This window comes from Erigeron canadensis, chromosome 3 (assembly GCF_010389155.1).
Source record: "Erigeron canadensis isolate Cc75 chromosome 3, C_canadensis_v1, whole genome shotgun sequence".
NCBI lineage: Eukaryota > Viridiplantae > Streptophyta > Magnoliopsida > Asterales > Asteraceae > Erigeron > Erigeron canadensis.
Window position 1 is genome coordinate 32,824,592 of NC_057763.1, and position 18,551 is coordinate 32,843,142.

Here is an 18,551-nt window from a genome sequence, read left to right on the forward strand (position 1 = left end):
TAACCCTAATTTAAAGTTAATGACTTTACACATAGTCTAACATATCTCTCCTTAAACTTGTGTGGCTTTCTCCTCTATGATTTTGGCATAAATCCAGCTAGCCAAAATCTTTATCCCATTATTTACAATTATCTTGTTTTGAGAATCCGAAAGCAATAATAATCATACTTAATGCTCTTACAGGTTCCACAGGATGATCGGTATGTATTATCACTGGAATCGAATTATGTTTATTCCAACATATAAAGGCACATTGCATATATTAAATGCATATGAGAGCGATAATTGGATACATATCACATTTGAAATTCTATAAGTATCTTCATCTACGGTAACATTATGATCATACGACAATCTCGACATCCAAACTCTTTTGAGTGTTGAGATGCGCAAATATTTTCATCATCAAACAAATATGTTTCAATGTTCTCTTGAGAAACAATATATTGGTGCATGAATATTCATAGATTCACTTGATCTTTTAATTTTACTGTTGGTTCTACACAACAATTGTCATTAATGTTTCTCAAGCTAGGTTTTTTTCGGCTTTAGCTAATAGTCCTATGATATATTAGCTAGATTATATCCAGCGTAATACACGGATAGATATACATACATAATAAAATACTAATGTTTTATAATATCGTATATTAACAAATTATAAATAAAAGGTATTGAAAAGTAATAATGTTATACTTGCTTTACATATAATAAAATAAGTTTAAGTATGTATAGAAAAGAAATTGACACGATGTAGATAAAATAAGAGAGATTTTAATGAACAATTTTTCACGTACCTAATCTTCATATGTAACATATATATGAACTTCAAGTTTGATGCATCATTATGAAAATGGTGAACGATTTAAGGGATCGTAAATTTTTAAAACTTTTAATTAATATTTACTTGTCTATTAATGGCTTTCTTTGTATCTGAGAGTTTCCATGAAACAAAAAAATTAATATAATATATATATATAAATTTATATATGGAAACTAATTATTAGGGGGAGAAAAACCGAACAAAAACCAAAAAAACCCATGAAAACTGAATAGTTTGAAACGAAAAAAAAAACGGAAAAAACTATTGGTTTTTGTTTGATTTTCTAAAAGACGAAAGTTATGATTCAGTTTTGAATTTATATGAAAAACCGAATCAGCCAAACCGAAACATAATATTGTTTACTTTAATTTGTATTTGTATCATTTTGTTAGTTTAACAAATATAGATAAAAAGATGTTAAAAAATGATGGAACTGTCATTTTTATAGTTTTTATCATTTCATTACATATCAGAAATATCTTTTATTTAAATATATAAAAAGATTATTAACGATGTAAAACAAAATACTTATAAGAGTTATAACTATATTCAATATGTATTACGTTATATGATAAAAAGATATATAAAGTCAAAATCTCATGAAATACAAAGAAAAAAAATCAGAGAAGTGATTTTTTTTTTAAATATAAAGTTTAGAAATTATTTTTCTTAATTATATCATTAAATTAATTAATTTCTATAATTTTAAAATGTAGACAATTAATTTCCATAATTAGTGATTATATTTAAATTTTTATTAAATTAAAATTAATTTTATAAAAGTTATGTAAGGTATATGAAATCAGCAGTTTGATCTAATGGATCTAATTAAAAATTGAGTTTAATCTAACGGTCCAACCTTCTCCATTTTAATGTTTCTCTTTAATCAATTTATAGATGATAATTTTAAGTTTTATGCATGAATTGGTCGCTGACTTGAATGTTTTTAAAAAATTATTCACCAACTTGCATCATACGAATACAATGTTAGCTGAGGTGCAATGATCATATCGTTCGAACTTCGAAGTCAACTATAAATGTAACGAAGATAAATGTAGATATTGTTAGTTTTTATTACATTTGACGAGGGTTTCTTTTTCTAGCAAATTAAATTAAACACCCAAGTTTTAACTAAAAATATAAAAAGAGATTGACTTTAAACGGTACATAAGTATAAACACGTTATTATTTATCATTAGGCGCTCGTGAAAGATTACAAAATATAATGTACGGAACAGAAATGAAAAAAAGCTAAATATGGAAATATAGAACATCTTTAATTAAGCTTTGTTCAATAAGAAAGGGGATCCGAGTACGAATCCATGTTTCGTTAAATTTGTAGACCCAATAATCATGTGCCCAGAATAAACTACCACATGTTTCCTCACATGACTTTTTATTTTGACGCAACTTGTTTAATCATTACATCTTACAACTACAAATGTTAATTTAATTACAAACAATGATATAATATAATGATAGAATTTGAAATGTTTATAATTTAGCCGCAATATGCCCAAATATGTTTTATGATTCAACAAGCTAGCCAGTATTTCTAATTCAATTCATAAAAAAAAATGGTCAAAAATTAGGGACGAAGCCAAAAAACTTTTTTATGAGAAGCCAAATTAAAAATTTTTTTATAATATTTATTAGAGTCATATTTAAAAATGTAAAAAACAAAAGACTCTGTCCCGAGCATATAAAATGAGCTCCTAAAAGAATTTTAATTTGTTAAAAGAATTTCATTAATGTCTAGTTAAACTTGGAAAGAAATAACTTTTTCACATACAAATATAGTACATATTAATGTTCTACATATTCACCCAGACGAAAAAAACTTGTTTTTTTAATTTTTTATTTTCATCAAAAATCAAAACAACTTAAATTTATTTACTCTACTAATGGACAATCTATGTCAAAAACTGATGTTTCTAAATCAGTAACTTATAAATAAGAAACTTATGATAATAAATGTGACATTTATATGTATTTTATATTTACTCTTACTTTTTAGAGGCAAAATATAAATATGTATATGGATAAAATAAAAATTGCTCAAAATTATGAAATGACAGATATAGAACAGTTTTTTTTTTTTTAAAGAAAAAGAGATATAGAACAATTTATACTTACTTAGCTCGCCTTTGAACTATTGGAATGATATTTGTGCTTCTATATGTCAAACTAACTACAATATTATACCAATTATCAATAGATTGATTGGTATATGATAGAGTCTAAAATTATGAGGTTTTGGGTTCAAATCTTGATGTGAGCAAAATGCTTCCAGAGCCCAAATTTACCGTTAAAAAAAAACAACACTACTGTATTTCTTAATAGTTAGGCAACGATATATGACCATTCAATATTTGCCGATTTATGAAAATAATAGATAATAACATGTATATGGACAAATATAATACGCCAAGACACATAGTGATAGGAGATAACTTTCTTGTCACGGAAAGAGCTGGATATGCACGTGATAGGCATGTGAACACGAGGAGAATTTTAGCCATCATTTTTATTTATTTAATTATTATTTTTAGTATTGTACAAAAAATATTGACAAATGGTACAAAAATGATGAAAAAGAAATATGCCGAAGTGTGTATGTAGGTCTGATGGACCCTGACACGTGGCACGCAGAAACACACACATTGAGATTGATACATGCATAAGCCATTGAATGGTGCACCATGCTAGTCCAAGGAAGTCACCTGCCCCGGCCTCAAGTAGTCTTAAACCTCATCTTCTAACTTTTGTCACGTTTTGGATCCAGTTATGGATCGAGTTAGATAAGGGAATTGCACCAAAGCTTTATATATAGTACTATTTTGATTTTGATGGCAAACTTTCTTTTCTTTTTGATTTTTCTTTATGTATTTATCTCCCACTAGACTGGTGTCCACGTGTTGCAGCGGTTAAACCGTGATAACAATGTAAAACATGCATATAGGTTTATAACAACGACGATAAATTACAGAAACCGAGAAAAATCAGCCACAATAACACTTGAATATAGGTTTATAACACCACAAAATATCAAATAGTAATAATAATTATTTTAACAGAAAAACATAATTTAAGTGACAAAATTATTAAAAGGTACTTGGTCTCAAACCAAAAACACACGGGCATCGTAAAGAAGAAACATAAAGTAGTGCCTAATGCAACTTTGGTAAATTGTGAAAATGGTGGAATTGGTATTTTATTGCTGTATTGTATTGATGTAGTATAAATATAGAGGATATCTTTGGGATTTCAAATATAAAATAGTTGAAATGGGAGGAAGCAGTTTGTTTTATTATATAGTAAAGATAAAGATATATATAGCATAAAACTATTTGTACCAAATTCATATGATGAATTTTTTAAGCATTAAAATTTGAAATTGTATGTTAAGGTTGTATCCATTAAAAGTAATAATTTTAAGTATATATAAACTTAATTTGTTTCATAATAAGTTACTTATATATAAGTAATGATATCAATATCAATGAGCCTTTTTAATGATATATTTTGATAAAAAAAATGATTAATTCTTGTAACTAATCGACCTAAAACTCCTCCTAATTATAAGATTATGACATGTGGTATAATCAAGAGATGAGATTATGTAAGAAATTAGTGGAATCCACATGTCAAGTTTTGAAGATTTTAAGAAGATTTTTAGAAAGATCTTTAGGAGGATTAATCATTTATGTTAGTTATATGACAAATATATAGGTCGATAATGACTAGCATGCTATGATTTTTAGTCGTTTTAAAGGATTTTATGTAACTTTTAACGGCTTATAAATTTTATAGGTCCCAGTTACATGAATATAACTATATACGATTATTGTTACAAAACTCATTCTAAAAGTTTAAGTTGTCAAACGTAGACCAGTCTCCCAAATTATTTTATTCGTACTACCATTAAATAAACACACAACATTAATTGTTTTTAAGAATAGTTCGCAATTTATACGGGTTGAGCGAATGACAATAATCCAAGATACTTGATACCTCTTTCGGGTCCAGCCTGAAACCTGGGCTAGTTTTCAAGAAAATAAAGACATGTACCGAAGTGACAAAGAATACATTTCATACCTTGCAAAACACAAAGCGACCTGTATATAACCGAATAATCGATAGATCATTTAACTCCAAAAACAACATATGTGAATGGCTATATATAAATCTAATTTATGAATTCTCACTTTTTTGTAATTACTCCCTGTTGGTGCATTTCCGGGTGATAACATCATTATAGAAGTTTGTCTTGAGTCTTTTGAATATGTACTTGTAATAAACGTTAAATTATTTGTTTAATAAAGTCGACCTTTGACTTGGTCAAAGTCGTGTGATATCCGAAATGGGCTTTGGTCCATGATATTCTAGGTCCGTTTAAGTCCATTAGTTTTAGTATAAATAGAAGATTAATCCTTATGTTTAAAGAGAATCTTCTAATCATTTTGTTTTTCATATTTTCGTATTCTGAACCTGGTATTTTACTTGTAATTGCATTTACTGAAGTAATATACGGTTCAAGTTTATTTTCACATTCGTGTTCTTGTTGTTGATTGCTAGTGTATAAGATTTTTCGCACTTATACATTAGTTACTTAATCTCGTTTGATCCGGTGGGAAAAGGGACTTTCAATTGGTATCAGAGCCAACGGAGGTATTCTATTGGTTCGGGATTAAGGTTTCAGCAATGATTAAGGTGTTTTCTTTCATTTTTTCGGTTCAGACAAGCTTCAGCCGCTCCACTCGAGCTCGACCTATCAAGCTCGACCTCGACCTTTCGATCTCGACCTAGTCTGGAGCTCGATCTAGTCTGGAGCTCGACCTCTTCTGGAGCTCGACCTAGTCTGGAGCTCGACCTATTCTGGAGCTCGACCACTCGAGCTCGACCTATCCAAGCTCGACCACTCAAGCTCGATTGTAGAAAAACGTGTGGATTTTGTTTTGACCATAACTTTCAAACCATAACTCCGTTTTTGACGATTCAAGCGGCCACGAATTCGTAAATGAGTCTATTTTCCAATGGTTATGGGAACATCACTTGACCTCGACCTCCTACTAGCTCGACCAACCTTCTGATATTTTGTGTTCGAAGGTTTGTGCACTATATATATACGTATCTTTTGTTCGAGTAAAATACGTTTTAGAATTTGCAATCTTGATTATGTTTAGGTTCTAAACTTGTCTGGATATTGAACTTGTAAACTCTTTTGAGTTTAGGTTTGATATCTGTTAATCGAGTTTTGGACTTGTAAACTTGATCAACTTTGGATTCTAATTAATCACTTTTCGAATTGTCAAGAACTTGTAATCTTGATTTAGTTTTGGTCTAAGCTTGTTGGAATATTGAACTTGTAAACTCTTTGAGTTTTGGTTCGAATTCTATAATAGAGCAATAGACTTGAAAACTTGATCAACTTGAGGTTCTAAATTTAGACAACTCGAATCAACGATGGCTAGAGTTCTATCCTTTATAGAAGATTCTGAGAAATCTTAGAAGGAATTCAAGACCAGGACGTTTTTAGAATTTGCAATCTTGATTATGTTTAGGTTCTAAACTTGTCTGAATATTGAACTTGTAAACTCTTTTAAGTTTAGGTTTGATATCTGTTAATCGAGTTTTGGACTTGTAAACTTGATCAACTTTGGATTCTAATTAATCACTTTTCGAATTGTCAAGAACTTGTAATCTTGATTTAGTTTTGGCCTAAACTTGTTGGAATATTGAACTTGTAAACTCTTTGAGTTTTGGTTCAATTTCTGTAATAAAGCATTAGACTTGAAAACTTGATCAACTTTAGGTTCTAAATTTAGACAACTCGAATCAATGGTGGCTAGAGTTCTATCCTATATAGAAGATTTTGAGAAATCTTAGAAGGAATTCAAGACCAGGCCAAAAAGGTTGTTTTGGCAAGGAACTACTGTGTTATCTCTTGATTGTATATGTGAACAATTGTGTCATGATGTTGTTTCGGCAAGGAGCTACTTGGTTATCTCTTGATTGTATATGTGAACAATTGTGTCATGATGTTGTTTTGGCAATGAGCTACCGTGTTATCTCTGGATTGCATATGTGAACAGCCGTGGGATGAAGATGAGATTGGGAGATGTGTTGAAACCAAAAACAAACATATAGGCTGTTTTAAGAATTTTGTAGAGATAGGGGGGGATAAAAATTTAAAGCTTCCATGTTTTCTATGCAAAATTCTTGGATGTTCGTAGCAATGAAGATCATAGTGTTTCGACAGGGTTTAGTCATGGTATCTTTTTGGTTTTGAATCTGTGTGACATGTGTCCGACCTAGTTTTTGGATCAAAGGCGCATGTTTTAAGATTAGGTAATTCAAATGAATCAGATGAAGATTGAAGACCGTGATTGAAAATCCGAGTAAACTGTTCATGATCTTTGCTTAACATGTGTTTGGGATTTTGTCGAAAAGCTTTTGTGATAAAGTTAATCATTTGTAGCCGAGTAATTGAAAAATCAAACCTTTATTTAATGCCAATGATGTAGAGATGATTAATCCGGTGACTAGTGACCAGGTTGCAGATTAAGTGGTTCTCTATGTATTTTGGAGATGTTTACCTTGAGGGGGAGATTTGATATGAAAGACTTCAGGTGATTGGTGGATTCATGAAGATAAGACAAAGTCAGACACTATTGGTTGAAGACATGGATCTTGTGAGTGCCGCATATCTGAAATTCAAGTTACAGAATTTTCTTATCGTTGTAAGAGCTGATTAAATTCGATGCTAATTGTTGGAGATTCAACTTCTTTATCATATGTCGGTTAAGCTTGAAGATCAAAATAGATTGAGCGATGTTATTTTGCATAATGTCTGGAGTGATGATATCCGAATTGCATGAGGAGGCAATGATGTCTGTATTACTTTAAAGTGATGATGTTTGGCATGATTATGTTGCTTGGAACTTAATTTGGAGGTTACTGTTTAAAGGAGATTTACAATTTGTGTTTTGGATTTGTTAATTGTCATAAGGATACGGAGATTTTGTAATTTGAAGATCAATGTGCAGAGTATAAAGATCAGGTCTTACCGAAAGAAGACATAATATTATTAGTTAACGAAAATTTGTTGATTGCAGATTTTTTAACTAATGATTGTCAGAATTGATTGCAATAGTCAAGGAGTGCTTGACTGGACATTTCTGTTACTATTTCCATGCATTACAAGTGAAGACTTTGAAGATCGATGAAAACTTCTAAATGCTGATGTCAAGGGGGAGTCTGTTGGTGCATTTCAGGGTGACAACATCATTATAGAAATTTGTCTTGAGTCTTTTGAATATGTACTTGTAATAAACGTTAAATTATTTGTTTAATAAAGTCAACCTTGACTGTTGACCAAGTCAAGCTCGACCAGTTGACTAGGTCGAGCTCGACCTTTGACTTGGTCAAAGTCGTGTGATATCCGAAATGGGCTTTGGTCCATGATATTCTAGGTCCGTTTAAGTCCATTAGTTTTAGTATAAATAGAAGATTAATCCTTATGTTTAAAGAGAATCTTCTAATCGTTTTGTTTTTCATATTTTCGTATTCCGAACCTGGTATTTTACTTGTAATTGCATTTACTGAAGTAATATACGGTTCAAGTTTATTTTCACATTCGTGTTCTTGTTGTTGATTGCTAGTGTATAAGATTTTTCGCACTTATACATTAGTTACTTAATCTCGTTTGATCAGTGGCAAAAGGGACTTTCACTCCCTCCGTCTCAATTTATATGTCTTATTTTGACTTATGAAATCTTTCTTTCACAACTTTGACCGTAGATTGTTTCGTGTGTGTTATACAATAATTGATGTAAAATATATTGATAGATCGAGCTTTAGATGTATTTTTCATTGATATAACTTTTATTACAGTGAAAGTTCAAGAAGAAAGACTCAACAAGTCAAATTTGGACATTTAAATTGAGATGAATATAGTAAACTTTTTTTAATAAAAAAATCTTTTGGTTTTTTTCATATCTTTAAGTATTATATTTTGCGATATAAGCTTGGGAAAAAAGTTTTTTGGAGGTATGATTATCATATTGTGATATAAGTTTTAGTTGAAACATTTTTCTCTTTAAATATGGGATCGTTTGGCTTTGATTTCGTTTTGCCGTCAAGAATTATTTTCCAAGGGTAAAGCCTAAGGCCGGAAGTCCTCCTGAGCAGTAGCCTTAACTTTATGTAGAGGTAAGACTGTCTACTGTTGGGAATTCAACTATACAACGAACTTATAACCGGATAAAACAATATCTGAACTCTGAAGTCGCGTGATCGCTTGACAGTTCACCCAAACTATTCAATTGGATACAATCAAAGATTACAAATGTTATGTGTGTATATATTTGAGAGAAACAAAAGTAGAAAAAAAGAAGAAGAAGTATACGACCGCCAACAATAAACGGATAAATATAAGTTTAGGCCCATAAACCGTCTTTTAGGTAGTTAATTACATAAGTTTTCGGAGGGATTTTCACCATGAGAGGGGATCTGTCCCTTGGACCCCACCAGGGGTTACCAGTCCTTAGACCCAGCTCCTAGGGGTGTTACTCCCGGACCCCCGTCCCTTAAGGGTTCCACCACTAAAATCATAATATATTCACATAAATCGTGCACTTTGCACCACCATACTTACATGATATGTTATTATGACTAAACAAGTTAATTCAATTACGCTGAAATATCCACATCTACATCATACCACTTTCAAACCCGTATCTATCAGGATTAAATATTGTTGTTGTTGTTGTTTGATATAAGTTTTAGTTAAGGTCACTAGAATAAAATGTCATTAAAAAGTGAGATTACCATATTGATATTGTTTGTTCATCAAAGAGTAGGTTGTCATTCCGAGGGGATGGATGATTGATTTAGGGACGTGTTGGCAATTTCCCAGAGGTATAAAGCATGGTGGTGCTAAACGCTATGTAATGTGAATGTGTTTGTGGGGTGATTGGATATCATATAGTGGATGCAATCGTAAGTATGTGAGGTATAGCCGATTGTGATCGTGCTAATGAATGAGCTTTCCTTCTCCCTTTATAGGAGAGATATGACTTGGGAGATTAAGATCTTCCCAAATAGCACCCTTCCTATTTTGACCTTTATCTTATGTAGTAAACTCATGGAGGGATAATATCATATCCCAACATTTAGGGATGCTCATGCTTGGTTATTGTAGACCGTGAGAGGCTTCGGGACGGGAGAGTCACTGTCCCGCAGTATATTGGTATGTTATCGATATGTATAGTATATTGTTGTAGGGCGCCGGAGCATCTCTCATAGAAAGAAAAAGATGTCCAATATGTATGTGTGTTTTCTGGAGAGGATGGGAATGCTCTTTTAGGGTTAGAACCCACATACATATATATATATATATATATATATGGTTGTGTATCTTGGAGCATAAGTTTAGGGTTTGGAGGGTATCCCTAATAATATGGAGGCAAGATATATTAGATCTGGATATTTAATGTGATAGGACGAGATTAGAGCAAATTCCATTAATTTAGGAGGAAGAGATTAAAATAATTTGTTCCATATTTATTTATTTAAATAAGGCTTACAACGAATAACTTCGTCACACATGTTTTGTTTCATCACGATGGTAAGGGTTCTGTCATGCAAGATGACATATACCATTAGATATACTACGACATAAGCTTTAATTATGTCTTATTAGTACAAACTTACTATTCTTTTTTTTAACATATATTTTTTGGTCAAATCCTATTCATCCCATATGTGGTCTCTACATCCACCGGACAGGATGTCTTTACGATTATTTACAGAGAAAACCCCGTATAGATCGTCAAATGCCATGACATCTACGATATTGAATGTCATTTGGGGTAAAACATGCACCCCTTGAATTCGAACTCTGATTCTTCAAAGAACAAACTTCCATTGGAGGTCTGAGATGCCACATGCTATCAGTCCATTGGCGAAAAATAGTTTCTTATTTTAGATAAAATATAAATTAAGTCTAATAATTTTTACCAATTTAGCAAAAAAGAGTACGTCATGGTCTAGAGTTAATTTACTTACCACGTAAGAATATAAATCATTTTAAAATTAACTTATGTCGGAGTCTAAAAGTGAATAGAAATAGTTTATATGTTGAAATAAATAAAATTAGTAAAACTTTGAGATTGAATTGGACATACGTGGCCTATTTTAAATGTCATTCCTCCGTTGTGAAGTTTAGAATAGAAGTTGATTACAATCGAGTGTTTGCATATAAACTTTTGATTTATAATTGTAGCTAACAGTCTAATTTTTGTTTTCTTTTCATAAAATAAATATATATTTGTCATCAACGAAGTTCTGCTGAAAAAATGGGTTGTATAGATATTTCGTATCTTTTAGCAAACGACAATAATGTATGATAATTAAGTATTTCTCTTTATAACTTTTGGGATCAAAATGAGTATATTTATATATAACACTAGTTCTTTTACCCGCACGATGTGCGACAGCTTAAAATAACTTAAATAAAAGAAAAGTTTTGATATTATAATTCTTGATGGGATAAATTTTAAAAAAAATATGTCTTTTTGATAAATTTTACTAATTTATGTTGTACAAACAGTTAACTATTAATTAATTAAATAATATATATTAATAGAAATACCTTCAAGTATTTCCATACATGTCGAAGTACTTTATGTCAAAAACAGAAAAAGCTATCCTCATTAAAGAATTATGTTATCATCATCACTTTATATTTTGCAATGATAAATTGATAGACACAACTCAAAAAACCTGTTTTAACTTGGATTCATCTTGGTAGGTTTAAAAAATACGAAAATATTGTAAAAAACATTAACTATATTATAAATCTAAGATTTAATGAATACAGTTAATGAACATAAACCTATGTGATTTTATAAAGGATGCAATCACCTTACATTCAAACCCAGTAACATAAGACATCAAATTGTTACCTTGAATCAAATTGAAAACGATGTAATCTTCCTTCAACTTATTTTCCTTACGCAATATTAAAAACGCAAATCGATTTCTTATGTGCTAAAAGAAAAATGAAGAACAAAGTTAAACAAAATTTTAAAAAAAAACACGTACGTTAATTACTGAAAGAGTTTCTCTCCTTTTGATTATTGATGTCATGGTAGGAATTAAAAAAAACAATTATTTATTTTTGATTTGTTTTGACCCCCACGTCTTGGAACAAAAGAAACTATGTATCCTAATAACATAATAACCAAAATATTTTCCTTAAAAACTATCTAATTAATAATCTAAAATTTTCCTCTTTATTTAAAGTTATTTGGATCGATAACTAATTATTAGACTTAGAATTTGTTGCCAAAATTTTGGATCCATTAATATATAAAAGTTGGAAAAAAATATGGAGATGCCATGTAAGATAAATTCTATGTGTCAATTTTTAAAAATAACTTTAAATTAAGGTAGATGGCTTAAGAATGCTAGGATAACTACTCTTATAATATATATATATAGATATTGTCAGTAGGGTAACACTCCGGTAATAACACTTTTAAAATAAGAACGGTGACAACACTTAAAAACATCATTTTGATGCATTAAAAGTCCATAAAATTAACATAGTGCATAACTAATTTTCTTTATTTAAGTGTTTAACAACACACTGATCCGTCAAAATCTCAAAATTGGAACGAGGCTCAAAGGATGGTGTTAGCTCAAGCTCAAATGGCTTTCGAATATCAACAACAACAATAACAGAACCCTCAAAATGCACTTGAGGCGGGTAGCGTCGCATCGGCTGGTGATGAAATAAAAGAAGTTCAAACAGCGGGCCGGAGAAGGCGGGGCAAACAACCGGCCGAGAAAAGAAATTGGGAGGATGATGATGCAGAGTTGTTGGCGAAATGTTGGGTGCATTATTCGGAGGACTCGATCGTGGGTACAAGTTAAACGTATGCCATTTTTTGGAATAAAGTGTTAGCAATGTTCAACAAGGAGACGAGATACGACTCTCGTACCAAAAGCCAAATTCATGGCAAATGGAGCAAGATTAAAAAGGCGGTTAAGGAATTTGGCGCGGCGTACAAGAAGGTTACCAAGAACGCCTGACAAAGCGGGGCGGATGACAAAAAGGTGTCCCAAGAGGTCATAAACTTGTACAAGAAACAAACGGGATAGAAATATTGGCATTACCAGAAGTGTTGGGACCATCTTATAAAAAGGTGGTCAACTTTTGGAACGACAACGCCTCGACGAGTAGGCCACCGGCTCCGGCAGTAGATTTGACTGTCGATGATTCACCACGTGGTGCCACCCCAAATCAAACGGGGCCCTCGTTTGAAGGGTTAATTGGCGAGGACCTAATTAGGCGACCAGTGGGTCGCAACGTGAGTCGTAGGTTGTCTAGTTCATCTGATGCAACATCTAACCGGTCGTCAGGTTCAGAAGCGACCCAAAGTATTATTGTATATGTTCGAATGCAACAGGAAGCTTTGGAAGAGGCACATATTAAGGATGCCATGAAGTTTTTAGCCAAACCGATTCCAACGGGTTTGTCAAAGAGAGATTTGAAGGCGCACATGTCATATCGAAGACACTTGCAAGAAAAGTCGGGGAGCAAGTTTTATGCCGATGCCGAGGATGACGAGGAGGCTGGTGAAGACGTGGAAGACGACGAGTAGTTTTACGTAGTTTTAATAATGTAGTTTTCATTTTAGTTGTGTTGTTTTAATTTTAATTGTAATGTTTTAGTTTTATATAGTTTTAATTTTAATTGTAATTTTTGAATTATGTAATTTCTTTCATATTTAGTTTGTAATGTGTTTTATTTTTATTAATGTAATGTTTTTTTAATAAAATTAAGTTTATGTTATTTTAAGATAAATATAAAAAAAAAGAATAAATAAAAGTTGAGGAAGAGATGAGGAAGATGTAGGTTAGTAGTAATTAGGAAGAAGTGTTTTAAGGAGAGAGAAAAACTGATGTGGCAGTAAGGAATAGTCAGGAAGAGCTGCAGGAATGGCAGAGACCTTAAAAGTCTATAAAACTAACATAGTTCATAACTAATTATCATTATTTAAGTGCTTAACAACACATTGATCCGTCAAAATCAAAAAAATCATGTTTTTTGTTCATAAACTAACATAATTTATAACTAATTATCATTATTTAAGTGTTTAACCACACATTGATCCGTCAAAATCGAGAAAAACATGATTTTTTTCAATTTTGACGGATCAATGTGTTGTTAAACACTTAAATAATGATAATCAGTTATATACTCTATATTAGTTTTATAAATTTTTAATGCATCAAAATGTAGTTTTTAAGTGTTATTATTTTAATACTGTTATTATTTATTATATATTCTTGTAAATGTATAGCTAATCATTTAAAGGTAACACACAGTTGATTAAATAGTGACTTATTTCTTTTGAAAGACAATAATAATATTTTTAATGTTTTGGACCAAACTACTGGCTGCATGGTCCTTGAGACAATTTGAAAATTTTTATTTAAATGATAATCAAGATTTATTTATTACTCCGTATAAATTATACCAGAGTTTATCTTGAAATTGGCAAAAGAAGAGAAATCTAGCAGAAATCACATGTGCGACGAAGAGGTATAAACAAAGTGATGTGTTATTGATGATGAGCTTAATATGGTAAGGCTACACATTTCCATGTCTTTTATTCCTTTTCTCATCATTGGGTCTGATAATTAAAATATACAAACAAAAAAGTGATTATTTTTGCTAAAATACTTTTGTAAAATTCATCAAACATGACATATGAATATTTACAAAATCTTTTTCTAATCTCATTTCTTAATTTTGCCATATATTATAACTTTATAATTAAAAATATTTTTGGAAAAATTAACTAAAAGAGAATATATCTCAAATATATCATTATTATTATTGCCATCAGGTTCTGGTGGTCAAGGGAGTTTTCCCATTGAATTTCTTCTCTGTGGGGCGTGAGTTCGAAACATGCGAGAGGCAATAAAAATTTGCCAAAAGTAGCTGCATAACTCAAATAAGGAGTACAAATCAAATAAGGATTACAAAATTTTGTCCTTAAAAAAAATAAACACAAAATGTCATTATTGGTTGGTATTCTCATTGTTGTAGTCAAGCAAATCCCATGGATTATACTTCACCATTTGTTTGTCATTGCATTCCTTCTATACATACAAGTCTTTCTCAAAATCTTCGTCTAAGTGTAAAAGGCTAAAAATTTTGAAAGGTCCTCTAAAGACATGCATTAGAACTTCATGGCAAGTAACCATCCAAAAAAGAAACTTTGTAATGGGCAAACCCAATTCATTTGTTGCTAGTTATCGAGACTAATTTCTGGTAGTATTTATACTCGTAATAAGTTTTGGTCAAAGGTATATTGAGTATTTATTACTTGATTTAGTCCACGAATCTAGTCTTAACGTATAAGTCAAACTACTATAGCAACTCAAATGACTAGTCCTAAAGATCGGTCAAGATGTAAGCTGTGTGAACTAAAATTTTCGCTTTCAAATAGGCAAGGTTGATTTTAATAAAGTTGCTTTAAAAATTAAAATTCGACATCAATTGAATTAATATGAATCGATAAATGAAATCGAGGTTTTTTTTTTCAGGTTATACTATGAATCATTTTTTTTTGACTAATTAGATGATGTAGTGGTGTAAGTATGTTTTTTTTTTCTTTTCTCCGTGGTCGGTTCCAACCATTTTTCCGCGACAATCCTAATATATATACCAGTCTAGGACAAAATTTAAACCTAAAGGTTTTTTGAAAAGTAAATAAGTATGAATCTTTGTTACTAGATCAATTGATAAAAACAACCGACGGACAACATTTTCAAAAGTACAACATTTGTAATACAAAAATATTGGACATACATTCCTTCAACTTTGAACTTATCTGTCTTGTCAGAACACTTATAATTTTACAAATTACAACATTTACTTATTTTATTATATCATTTAAATACTTCACTTTTTAACTTAATTACCTTAATATGGGTATCTGTATCACTTGTGGATCGCATAAACCTAGCTTGTTAAGTTGTTATACTTAGATACATATATGTGACTTGTCATTAATCTTATTTTGCTGAGATTGAGTCATTGAGATACCTTTATATATATATATATACAATCATTTACAAACATTTCGATAGTTTGTTATTCATTTTGAGTTAACAGACATTGTATTGAAAGTTTAAACATCATCCAATGATGAATTGTAAATGTGTCGCATGTACCAACCCATATTGATTTATCTTGATTAATTGTAGATGTGTCATAGGTACCAACCCACATTGATTTAATTTGATTGATGTTTATTGTGTGATTAGGTTAATAACCTCGTGTGATGCACGAAACTAACCGATAATATATACAGTATAAACATTAAGTGATAGTGACGGTATAATCATATTTTATGGTAAAATAATGGAGATGTCAATTATCGCTAATTTGAATAAATAAAATTGTGATATTTGAATGTATCATATAAGAAAAGCATGTCAAAATTTTAAAAGGTCAAAAGCTATCATGAGTTACCAAAGGTTGTAAATTAGTAAATGATTTTCGTCCAATATATCGTTTTGTTATTGAGAGACATAGTTTTTAGTTCTAAAATTTGAAGCATATCAAAAAATCGAATTCAAATAAGCTATATATAAATTGATAGTAATTTTTTTTTTTAAAGTTAGAAAAAGTAACAAATTATAATCAGTTATCAATAATTGAAAATTCGTTTAGCCTATCAGTTTTTATTACTAACAATTATCAATTTTTAATAAAGTTAAAAAGGTCAAATGAGGTGTGTCATCTGTGAGGTACCTGGATACAACACAAAACACTACAAAGAGTTTGTCTAATGAAGTGTTCAAATATCAATCGATTGTCTTTGTGTCGTTTCTTTTGGATTTCAAATATGTATAAGAGAGTCCATTTTGTATGGCCATTAGCCCATTATGGTTTATTATTTCTTGTCACTTATTGTTATTTTATCCAATATCTTCGACGACGTTTTGTCGGGATAAGTACTTTAATCATAATAATACTGGGTGCTTATAAAAAAAAGGATATTTAATTAGTATGTGGCGACTTTGTCAAAACTAGTGACTTAGTGAGTAATTTCAATGGAAAACCGACACATATGAAAATCTTACAAGAAAATAGCTACATGGGATCGGTTATTATTTTAAAAGTTATACATGAGGATACAAATATTTTCGTACATGTAGCAGTGGCCAGATTAAATAAAGGAAAATGATAAATCCTTTCAACTAAATAGTTTAATAATCATCTTAATACATTAAAAAGTAATATGTAATATCCATTAATTCTCTTTCCTAATCTTGGCCCCTAATTTTTTTAAAAAAATTATTACGCTATTTGATTAGAAAGGATTAATCATTTCCTTTAAATATATCTTTGAATACTTTATACTTGTATATTATAATTGCCCAGTACAACTAAATTGGGCCTATAGTTTAAATGATTCCTATGGCTTGGTTGAAAATGGGCCTTCAACTATATAAGATAGTTAGACACTTATAAAGGTCATTAAGTTGATTAATCACATCCATGTCTGAATTTATTGGACCAAGAGAGTGTGCCATTGTTCATTTTTGTGCCCAATCCATCTATTCTTCATGAGACCTGAACATTTAAGAATGGAGTTTATTTTGTAATCATTTATCAAGTATTCAAATGATAAAAATTATTCACTACGGAAATAATTTATTTGTTCTATATTATACAAAATTAGTCGAACGTTCCTATGTCCTCATTACAAAATTTAACATGTTAAGCTGAGTTGTTTTCACTCAAAAATCGATATCAACAAAAGATTGAAACCATACAAAATAATTTAGAAATCTACTTTCTATTCATCTATAAAACTTTTACTTAGCAAAAATAAAACCCATCCTAAAACTCAGCTCATAAACCTAGCCCAAAAATAGATATGTTCTTTTAACAAATAAGCAAAAAAAGAAAAAGAAATGTATCTTCTAATGTAACTTAAAAAGTTTTCAACTCCATAGTTTCATGTTCAAACTAGTTTTAGACATGGTTCGGACGTACAACATGTAAACACCAAATGCGTTTACCTAGTTACGTAAATACTTCAGGTGTAGACTTACACAAGCTCACAAGTTATAAAAAGTGTATGATTTGTAAATTGCAATCTTCGAATATCAAGTGATTTGATTAAATAGTCGACAACCTTTGAGTAGAGATGGCCAAAAAACCCGGTCTTGATAAACCGAAATCGTGACCTGAAAAAAACCAGTTTCTCAAGAACCGATCAACCGGTTTCACTTTTGGATCTAAAAATCGGTTCCGGACCGGTTCCTAAGCAATTCGGAACCGGTTCTTGATCAAAAAAATAAATAAAAAAAACTGAAAAAAACCCGGTCAAACGTTGACCAATAACCGGTTCCAGTCAACATTGACTGGAATCGTTTCTCCAAAAACCGGATTTTGGCCACGTCTACCTTTGAACAATTCATATCCAAGCTAAGAAAATGAACCCTATATATACCAATCATGTTGAGTATATTTTATTATTCGTGCTGACTTATTGATTATGAAATTTATATGTGTATCACAACAATCATCATTTTACCCACAAAAAGTAAATATTAGATGGAAAGCAAATAAAGGTTTTATTTACTCAACTCATTTGAAAACGAGTTTTTAATCTGATAAAATATTATG